Raw genomic sequence first — 11,704 nt, 5'->3', positions numbered from 1 at the left:
CTCTCTCTCTCTCTCTCTCTCTCTCTCTCTCTCTCTCTCTCTCTCTCTCTCTCTCTCTCTCTCTCTCTCTCGGCCATGAAAACCTTGTACGAATATGAATTTTCAAAAGCCATGAAATAATTAGACTGAAATGATTTGCTAACGTTGCCTCGGTAAAAGTAATACAGAGCTGATCACGTAATTATATTGGAGGCGCCGAACGTTAATGCATTTCACGTAAACTCGAAAAAACGTTCACGTTGTCCAAATGAACGTCCGAATGATAAAAAAAAATGGAAGGCACTCGAAAAAATAATAGTTGAAAAAGGAGACAAGCGAAAAATATATCCCAGTAAAAATAGATTATCATTGACAGAACAGTTAAGTGAATAAGAATACGGAAGGGGAAAGAGGAAATGAATGAGGAAGAAAATTAGGAATAATGATAAAAAGAATAAGAGGAATAAAATATATAGCAACAAGAACACGAAAAAATAAAAACAACAGCAACAGCGAGAACAAGAGATGGAGGATGAGGATGAGGAGGAGGAGGAGGAGGAAGAAAAAGAGGAAGGAAGATGAGGAGGAGGAAGGGGAGTAGTAGTAGTAGTAATAGTAGTAGTAGTAGTAGTAGTAGTAGTAGTAGTAGTAATAGTAGAAGTAGAAGTCATAGTATTATTATTAGTAGTAGTAGTAGTAGAAGTAGAAGTAGTAGTAGTAGTAGTAGTAGTAGTAGTAGTAGTAGTAGTAGTAGTATCATTATTACAATTAAACCTATCATCATCATCCATCTTATCAATAACAAATAACCCAACAAAATACCAGCCACTCAGAAAGACACATCTCCTAACACTACTCTGGAGGCCTCCCACATAACACATTATTCACACCACTCGTCAGTATCACATGTTCCTCACTTTTTACTCCGACTCCCCTGAAATATTGGCGCTGACGGACGGCCCGGCTTGTCACGTTAAGTATTCAGAGGGGCGGCAGTACAGGGCGGTCCGATCAGGTGACGGGGTCTGGTACAACTGTTTCACGCCTATGATGATAAACGTATTGGCAGGCGACTATAATGGGTGACTCTAAGGTCCCTATTCTTAAACGTATCGAGCTTTTAATATTTTCTAAGGCCACAGAAAAAATTAACCGGGCTGACACGGGAGATTTTCCAGTTCAACGTGCAGAAGTCGTGTAAAACTATCACTAGGATCACTAAACAGTCCATGAAAATCCCGGCAGTTTCAAGGAAAGGCTTTTCGAAGAGGCGAACTGAGGACTTAGGACTTAGGAGGTGACTGATGTGTTAGTGGCGGTGGTGAGTGCCAGGCGTCCGTCCGCGTATCCCTTCCCAGGCCAGCGGCGTTAGGGGCGGGGCGGGCGGCGGCGGCGTCATTAGGGCCATAACGCGTGATTGATGGACGGCGCCGCAAGAATAACCCGTTTCACGCTGGCTCCATTATGCGCTGCCTTTTACCCGATTTTATTTGTGTACAAAACTGTTATGGCGTGCAAAGGCTACGAGTAATAGCTGTGTTATTAGGGTCACTACCGTTATATTCAGTGAGATGCATAGCGGGAACTGGCGCACGAGGCAGGAAGGGAGGAAAGGAATGGACTTTGCACCGTGTAAGGTGTGCGCCCGATGGAGGGAATGAAGTTGAAAGATTTATGAAGAGGTTGACGGATTGTGCGAAGGGTTCTTATTTGTCTCATTATGACTAGAAACATGACGCGTCTTATAGCACGGACTGTGCACCAGATAAAGTGTGGGAGCGATGGAGAGAATAATGTTGAAAGATTTATGAAGAGAATGACGGATTGTGTGAAAGTTGTCTCTTTATGACTCAAAAGATGAAGCGTCATGTAGTATTTTTATAAGTACGAAAGTAAAAAGCAAATCAATTCAACATGACAATGACCAACAGTGGCTGTAACTCTAAGGGTGCAGAAAGATACTTTGAAAGCTTGTTAAAAATGTGCTCGAGAAGGGTTTTCTTAAGTTAGGGTGGTGATAATAATAATAATAATAATAATAATAATAATAATAATAATAATAATAATCATACCATAACAACGATAATAATAAACCCAACAATTTCCTTTTATAATTCTTTACATGATAACAAGCACGCCAAAACATTAAAAACTCCATCATTCATAAAACAATTACTTCCTAGTTTTATTTTTCTCGAGCTCATTACAAGCACGCCAAAGATTAAGGTCCACATTCTTAAACATTTCCGCGTCCAAGCACACATACTTGACAAGGCTTTCGTAGTAGTTGTGGCCATTTCCAGGGGTAGTTTTATGACCCTGGCGGTAGTTTGGCCCTTCTGTACCATGAACCTAAAATAACACTCATTAGAACCCGATTGATCTCCTTTTCTGCCTTTGGAAATAGTTGATGAGGGAGGCGGAAGCGTCTGACAATACCGCCCTCAGAGCTCCAGCATTCTTCACCAGCGTCGTGTACAGACGTGCTATCGGAGGTCTCCCACACTAAACATAATATTCCACTGGCCAGCAATAATGAAGCCGCTCCAGCCATTCGTTGAGCCTCTCCGATAATAGTCATAATACTCCACTAAGCCTCCCGTTCAGGGCCACTGTTTGGATATAATTAACCAACTAATCCCGGTGTTATATCCTTTAAGTTTCAGCAAGATTTATAAACCTCATATCGCCGCCTCTCGGGAAAAGAAATGTGTGCAATGACCTTTCGGAGCGACGAGCCTTTGAGGAGCGCCGAGTGGAGGGCGGGAGAGAAGTAATGAGAAGGCGAGAGAGGCCGAGCGAGGGAGAGCAAAAGAGTGGGATAAATTGCGAGAGAATGAAGGAAATGAGTGTGTGTGTAGGAGATAGATAAATAGATAGATAGATAGATGGATAGATAGATAGACAGAGAGAAGAGACAGGCAGAGGGAAGGAAAGGAAGGGAAGGAAAGAGAAGAGAAGAGAAGAGAAGAGAAGAGGAAGGAGAGAGAGAGAGAGAGAGAGTGGACGACTGCCTCTCATTTACACACACACACACACACACACACACACACACACACACACACACACACACACACACACACACACACACACACACACACACACACACACACACACACGTTTTCGTAAGATTGTTAACTAAAGGAAAGTTTAAAGTGTGGTGAGTTATATATATTCAAATGAGTCTCATGTGCGACTCTTTCTTTAATCTTTTAATAGTCTCTCTCTCTCTCTCTCTCTCTCTCTCTCTCTCTCTCTCTCTCTCTCTCTCTCTCTCTCTCTCTCTCTCTCTCTCTCTCTCTCTCTCTCTCTCTCTCTCTCTCTCTCTCTCTCTCTCTCTCTCTCTTACGGTTAAATTTCAATATTAAATAGATGTATCATGTAACCCCAACTCTCTCTCTCTCTCTCTCTCTCTCTCTCTCTCTCTCTCTCTCTCTCTCTCTCTCTCTCTCTCTCTCTCTCTCTCTCTCTACGGTTAAATTTCAATATTAAATTGATGTATCATGTAACTCCAACTCTCTCTCTCTATTTCTCTCTCTCTCTCTCTCTCTCTCTCTCTCTCTCTCTCTCTCTCTCTCTCTCTCTCTCTCTCTCTCTCTCTCTCTCTCTCTCTCTCTCTCTCTCTCTCTCTCTCTCTCTCTCTCTCTCTCTCTCTCTCTCTCTCTCTGTCTCTCTCTCTCTCGCTCTCTCTCTCTCTCTCTCTCTCTCTCTCTCTCTCTCTCTCTCTCTCTCCTGGCTATCTTTCCTACGGTTTGATTTCAAAATTAATTAAATATATGTAATCCCAATCTCTCTCTCTCTCTCTCTCTCTCTCTCTCTCTCTCTCTCTCTCTCTCTCTCTCTCTCTCTCTCTCTCTCTCTCTCTCTCTCTCTCAGCAAGGACAGGTCACGGACAGACACGCCCGCTGGGAAGACTTATACCAGCACCCACACAGCCACTGATACACACATTACTATTTATTTCTCTACTTTCAGCTGCTAATCATTACCACGATGCTGGGTTGGTGATTTTTTTTAATAAAAAAAAAAAGAGAATTTTTTTTATTGAAATCTGATTTTTTTATTGAAATAAGATTTTTTATATATTTTTTATTAATCAGCATAAAAAATATTTGGAAGCTATATATATATATATATATATATATATATATATATATATATATTTATATATATATATATATATATAGATATTCAATACATTAGATTAAAACACACTTTGGCGTGTTTTTACTGCATGTTGCATCATCTCTCACTTGGTTACAACGTGTTTGACCTGTCAAGCAGCCCAGTAGCCACTGACCAGGATTGCATCATCTCTCTCAGGCTCTGTCCTGTTCCTCTTACATCATGTTAGGACATAGCCGGACTTGTGCCACTGTGTAGTAGTTTGACTGTTTAGGTGTTACAGGCCAGCCACTCATTCTTGAGCTAACAGCAAGAGCGTAGAGATGTCACTGACCACAAGGATTAATGTGTCTGGTAGGAAGAGTTATCCAGTGTGGGAACATTTTAACAGAATTCCTTCAAAGTCTGGGAGAGCATGGAGAGCTATATGCAAACAGTGCAAACTGGAGTTACAAGGAATAGTAGCAAGACTGAAAAGAACCAAATTTATTGTCATAAGAATTAAAATCCTTATTTTTTAAAGATTTTGAATTTCGATTTAAATTTTTTTTTATGAAATACTTTCAAAGAAGTGTATCATTATTTTTCAAAGACTGCTTTTACAGTACAAATTCAATGTGCTTTTGTTTTAAATACAGGCCATAATAAATTTCTTTTTTAAATTCATTACTCCAGGAAATAAGTACAGTTCATTATAAGTAAACCTCTTTGATTTCCTTTTTTTTAATAGCATGTGGATCTTTTTGTTATAATGTATTGTAAAAAGAAGTGCTTTAATATTCTACTCCTCAGAAATAAGTACAGTTCATTACAAGTAAAACCCTTTGAGTTATTTTTTTAATGGAATGTGGAAATTTTTGTTGTATTGTAAAAGGAAGCTTTTAGTGTTCTATTCCTCAGGAATATATAAAGCAGGTGTAAGTATGTGTTGGTTTTTCTATTTTTCCTTTACATTCCATGTTGGTTTGGGCAAAAGTAAATATTGATTTAAATCAATGATTTTTTTTTAATCATTTGATTTAAAATCTTGATTTAAATCACTGATTTAAATCATCATGATTTAAATCGGCCAACCCTGCCACGATGTACTCCGCTTTTCCTGTAAGGCACACGCGAGAATCCTGTTGTGTCCCTGAGTGTCACGGTTTTCTTCCGTTTACCAGCACACACACACACACACATCTACTGACACAAACATTACATTACTCCGCTACTTTTCGTGTCTAATCATTTCCACCATGTACTACTTCCCATAAAGCACGCGGGAGAGCTGCTGTTTCGGTGCCGAGTGTCACGTCTTTGCTCCTCCGTTTTCTATGCAAATCACGGAGTATTCATCAAGCGACTCGCCCTGCACTCATTACAGGCGAGGCAGCAGCAGCGTCACCAGAGCAAGAGTGTTCACCAGAGGAATTCAAGGCTTATAGGCTATTGCATCTTATACGCCAAACCTACAACCTAATACCTTATGTTTCTGGTATATACTGATGAAAGTAAAATTATAATCCTATGCTCGCGGATGACTCTCCTCTTTCTATTTCCAAAGGTTTTAAATTCTACACTGATGGGAGAAAAGTAACAATCCTATGCTCTATCTATTTCCAAAGGGTTTAAATTCCATCACTTATGGAAGAAAAAGTAACAATCCTATGCTCTTTCTATTTCCAAAGGTTTTAAATTATACACTGATGGGAGACAAAGTAACAATCCTATGCTCTATCTATTTCTAAAGGGTTTAAATTCTATCACATATGGAAGAAAAACCATTAATCCTATGCTCACGATTGACTCTCTCTTTTTATTTCCAAAGGTTTTAAATTCTATCACATAGGGAAGAAAAAGTAACTATCCTATGCCCTTTCTATATCCAAAGTGTTTAAATTTTATCACATATGGAAGAAAAGTAACAATCTTAAGATCGTGGTTGACTCTCCTTATTGTTTTATTTCGAAAGGGTTTAAATTCTACACAGATGGAAGAAAACTAACAATCCTATGCTCTTTCTATTTCCAAAGGTTTTAAATTTTACACTGATGGAAGAAAACTAACAATCCTATGCTCTTTCTATTTCCAAAGGTTTTAAATTTTACACTGATGGGAAGACAAAGTAACAATCCTATGCTCTTTCTATCTCCAAAGGGTTTAAATTCTATCACATATGAAATAAAAAGTAACAATCCTATGCTCGTAGTTGACTCTCAATTGCGAAAAGTTCTGCAGAAAATACCGAAGTATGGGAAGGCAAACGAAACCTCAGGAAATATTCACGCGACCAAACAATAGCACCCACACAGTCATTCATCTTAGAGCCGTGGAGGTGGTTGGGGTAGCCGCTGGCCAGCTCCAAGAACCGCTGCCGGGCCTCCACAGGGTTGATGTTGCTTTCTGTGCCCTCTCCTCTCCTACCCCCCCCCCTTTCTCTCTCTCTCTCTCTCTCTCTCTCTCTCTCTCTCTCTCTCTCTCTCTCTCTCTCTCTCTCTCTCTCTCTCTCTCTCTCTCTCTCTCTCTCTCTCTCTCTCTCTCTCTCTCTCTCTCTCTCTCTCTTCGCCATTCTTCAGTTCCAGGGTAAAATGGCAAGGAGGAGGAGGAAGAGGAGGAAGAAGAGGCGAGGACACCCTTCTGCCTCCCTCTTTTCCTGCTGCCGTTGCAGTCTGGCTCTCAGCTCACTTTCGCTTTCTCTCGTTATCAATCGCTTTCCCACTTTTAAAATTTACACGCGCTTTACCTGACTCGCCAAGCATGCGCCAAGTTCTACTTCTCGCCCTCCTGTTCTGGGCTCTTCCCGTGATGCTGGCGTTGGAGACCGCCGGCATGGGCCCCGGGGCACTGCACGCCGACGCGCTGCGTGACGCCTCGCCAGGGGAGGAAGGACCCACGGCGGGGAACAGCACGTCTGACAAGACACGACTGCTTTCCCTCGCCAACAGCCGTGTCCAGGACGACGATGGGCCGCGAACCCTTAGCCGAGCTCTGCAGGGGGCACTCAGCAGCCTCCTGCGGGACAAGGCCAGTGCACTGAAGAGCAGACTCCGGCTACTGCAGCAGCAGCACCTCGAGCTGCTGGCCCAAGTGGCGCTTAAAGAGCAGACCGTCCAGGACCTGCGCAGGCAAAACGCGCACCTGACCAACATCCTCCGCGTGGCCCATGTTGAGGTCGCCGTCCTGCACAGGGCGGGGCTGGCCAAGGAGCGGACACAGCGGAAACAGGACCAACGCGCGCTGACGCTTCAACAGAAGAACAGCGGCCTGCGCAGGCAACTGTATTTGGCACGGCAACGTAACTACGACCTGCTCAAAGCATTGCCCTTCTCACGAAGAGATGACAACGGCCGGCGCTCTATACTTTCCCTATCCCAGGAAGGAAATGGCGGCCAAAGTCACAATAGTCAAGCACTGTCATTGGGCCGGCCCAGTAACAAAAGCCCTGCCCACCACACTGCACCCACCGTCCTTGATCAAGTTTGCCATGCAGAGGACGAGGTGCAGAAACGAAACGAACTCGTCGTCTTTAATCAAGTCTGTCACGCACGGGAGGACATGAAGCCTGTTACTGCGCTCGTCCCCTTCCAAGAAGACTTTGATACTGACGATGAGACGGACTACAAAAACGAGCCCGTGCCTGTAGAGGAAAACTACGACTCAGACTACAAGACGGACTACGAAAACGAGCCCGTGCCTGTAGAGGAAGATTACGACTCAGACTACAAGACGGACCACGAAAACGAGCCCGTGCCTGAAGAGGAAGATTACGACTCAGACTACGAGGCGGACCACGAAAACGAGCCCGTGCCTGTAGAGGAAGATTACGACTCAGACTACAAGACGGACCACGAAAACGAGCCCGTGCCTGTAGAGGAAGACTACGACTCAAACTACGAGGCGGACCACGAAAACGAACTCATCCCTGTAGAGGAAGACTACGACTCAGACTACGAGGCGGACCACGAAAACGAGCCCGTGACTGAAGAGGAAGACTACGACTCAGACTACCAGGCGGGTTACCAAATCAAGCTCGTGACGATAACACGGAATACAAAGTCAATATATATACGATATTGATGACGGCATGAGCTACGATATCGGACCCGCGCCAGTTGAGGAAGTTTAGAGCTCAGACATCGAGAAGACTTGCGATAGTGAGCCTGTTCCAGCTGAAGAAGCCATACCTCCCCCTCCCCATCCTCATCCTTCCCCCTCCCCATCCTTCCCCCCCGGCGTAACTCCCCTATCGTCGGCCTCCTCATCCTCATCCTTCCCCTTCCCCATCCTTCCCCCCCGGCGTAACTCCCCTATCGTCGGCCTCCTCATCCTCATCCTTCCCCCCCGGCGTAACTCCCCTATCGTCGGCCTCCTCATCCTCATCCTTCCCCATCCTTCCCCCGGCGTAACTCCCCTGTCGTCGGCCTCCTCATCCTCATCCTTCCCCTCCCCATCCTTCCCCCAGCGTAACTCCCCTATCGTCGGGCTCCCATCCTCATCCTGACCCTTTCCCTCCCCATCCTTCCCCCAGCGTAACTACCCTATCCTCAGCCTCCCCATCCTCATCCTTCCCCTTCCCCATCCTTCCCCCCAGGGGTAACTCCCCTATCATCGGGTTACCATTCCCCCTACGGTGGCTTCCCCATCCCCAAGGTTCCCCTTCCTCAACCTGGCAGTTTCTCCTTCCAGCCAGCAGCGGTTCTTCAGTCCAAGTCTCCTGTTCAAGGGCTGTTCGGGCAAGATTTCTCACAAAAGCCTGTGACAAACCTCAGACCCGGGCCTTGAGTTCGCTGTCCGGACTTGCATTTCTTACATTTCTCACATTTCTTAAAACCTTTCTATCTATGAGTAAATTGTCCTGAAGGTAATACTTGGATCACAGAGTTACATTCAGAGTTACATGCTAGAGCAGTGTTGTCCAAACTGGGGTACTGGGGTTCGTGGAGGAGGAGAAGGAGGAGGAGGAAGAGGAGGAGGAGAGCAAGGAAAATGGAGAATGATGCATTGATAGAGGCGAAGAATTATGTGGGCTAATAGAGAAAGGAGGAGGAGGAGGAGGAGGAGTAAGATACTTACTAATACCAGGAGGAGAATGATGAATATAAAGATGAGGAAAAGTATGAGTAATAGGAGGGGGGGAGGGGAGGAAGAGGAGGAGAGAAGGCGTAGGAGGAGTGGGAAGAGGAAGTTAACCCCTCCAGGCTGATAAAGTGACACTCATATGAATGGTGCGCTTGGGAGGATCGATCCGCCGCTGCTATGTGCACTGTGTGTCCTGGTAGTTGTTACACGCACGAATCCGTCTTTTAACTTCCCCTCCACCTCTGAATGTCTTTGTCCGCATTAGCAGGTGTGTACGTACGTGTGCGTGAGTTGTGTTCATTTGTTTACCTTCATATTTCTCAACTAACTGTAATATTATATGTCTGCGTAAATGCAAGACTCTGTATAAAAATGATAATCAACATAAATTACCTAAGTTAACAGCACAGATTCATCCGGCAGAGTGACTTCGCATATTTGCCGTAAGCGTGTGTTCTAAATAAGGGACGTTTTGGCTCTGATGGGTTGGCTGTGTGCTGCAGACTTGTTCCCCTTCGCTACACCTGCTTTGATGGAACCGCACGGGGCCTGGCGGGAGGTGGGTCTCTGCTGGGCAACTTGGGAAGAGGGGGGTGGGGGGGTGAGGTGGGGGCGGGTTGAGTGAGGTAGGGAGGAGCAGGTGGGATGATGTAAGTGTGAAGGAGCGCATATATATGGGGTTTGGGTTAGGTATGGTGCTCTGAAATGGAATGGGGTGGGGTGAAGTGGGGTGAACTGAGGTATGGTGGGTAGGGTTCGAGTGGGGTTAAATGGGGTAGGGAGGAGCAGGATAGGTGGTAGGTTTGAAAGACTGCATATATGGGGTTAGGATAAGGTATGGTGGGATATAATGGAATAGGGTTGCATGAGGAGAGGCTGAGTGAGGTAGAGTGGCCTGAGGTGTGGGAGAATGGGCTGGAGTGGAAGGGGATGGGATAGGGTGGGCTGGAGTGGAAGGGGATGGGATAGGGTGGGCTGGAGTGGAAGGGGTTGGGATAGAGTGGGCTAGAGTGGAAGGGGATGGGATAGGGTGGGCTGGAGTGGAAGGGGATGGGATAGGGTGGGCTGGAATGGACGGGGATGGGATAGGGTGGGCTGGAGTGGAAGGGGATGGGATAGGGTGGGCTGGAGTGGAAGGGGATGGGATAGGGTGGGCTGGAGTGGAAGGGGATGGGATAGGGTGGGTTGGAGTGGAAGGGGATGGGATAGGGTGGGCTGGAGTGGAAGGGGATGGGATAGGGTGGGCTGGAGTGGAAGGGGATGGGATAGAGTGGGATAGAGTGGAAGGGGATGGGGTGGGGCGGAGTGGGGACGAGTGGGGCGAGGAAGGGTAGGGAAGGGCGTGGGTCTCCGGGCGTCACATGGGACCTGCAGCAACAAGGGGAAGGAGAATCTAAGGAGTTCCCTGGCTAATCCAAGGAATTTTATAAACGCATTTTTCTATAAACTTCGATAAATCAGAGCGGCGGAAGAGTGTTCAGGCGGGAACTCTGTACTGGGTAAAGGTTTTTAAGGAACGTTAACTTTGCTGCGGCGAAAGTATATGGATGAGAGGGTATGAAGTGCTGCCTGCTCCTCCTCCTCCTATTCCTTCTAGATCCCCTCCACTGCCATGCTAAACGCTGCCATCATCATCACCATCTCTTTTATAAGTCTTTCCTTCCCCCCGCTGCCTATACTACCACACTTAGCACCGCCTCCAGTATTAGTAGTTAGTAGATGTCATTAGCGGGACTACAAAGTGATTCCCAGGCTTTACGGAGGATTATTTAATCATATCAAAACAAATCCTCTGATAATCACAGTCAAAATGTTGTTCAAATATTACCGGCGGGCGAGAGGCGCTGAACAAGGACTGATGACGCGAACTTGATGATGAAATTGTAACGCGAACTTAATGATAAAATTGTAACGCGAACTTGATGATGAAATTGTAACGCGAACTTAATGATAAAATTGTAACGCGAACTTGATGATGAAATTGTAACGCGAACTTAATGATAAAATTGTAACGCGAACTTGATGATAAAATTGTAACGCGAACTTGATGATAAAATTGTAACGCGAACTTGATGATAAAATTGTAACGCGAACTTGATGATGAAATTGTAACGCGAACTTGATGATAAAATTGTAACGCGAACTTGATGATAAAATTGTAACGCGAACTTGATGATGAAATTGTAACGCGAACTTGATGATAAAATTGTAACGCAAACTTATGGATAAAATTGTAACGCGAACGTATGGATAAAATTGTAACGCAAACTTATGGATAAAATTGTAACGCAAACTTATGGATAAAATTGTAACGCAAACTTATGGATAAAATTGTAACGCAAACTTATGGATAAAATTGTAACGCAAACTTATGGATAAAATTGTAACGCAAACTTATGGATAAAATTGTAACGCGAACTTATGGATAAAATTGTAACGCAAACTTATGGATAAAATTGTAACGCGAACGTATGGATAAAATTGTAACGCAAACTTATGGATAAAATTGTAACGCGAACGTATGGATAAAATTGTAACG

Source organism: Eriocheir sinensis, chromosome 20, assembly GCF_024679095.1.
Source record: "Eriocheir sinensis breed Jianghai 21 chromosome 20, ASM2467909v1, whole genome shotgun sequence".
NCBI lineage: Eukaryota > Metazoa > Arthropoda > Malacostraca > Decapoda > Varunidae > Eriocheir > Eriocheir sinensis.
The sequence above is the reverse complement of the archived record's forward strand: the minus strand, read 5'-3'. Positions refer to the sequence as shown.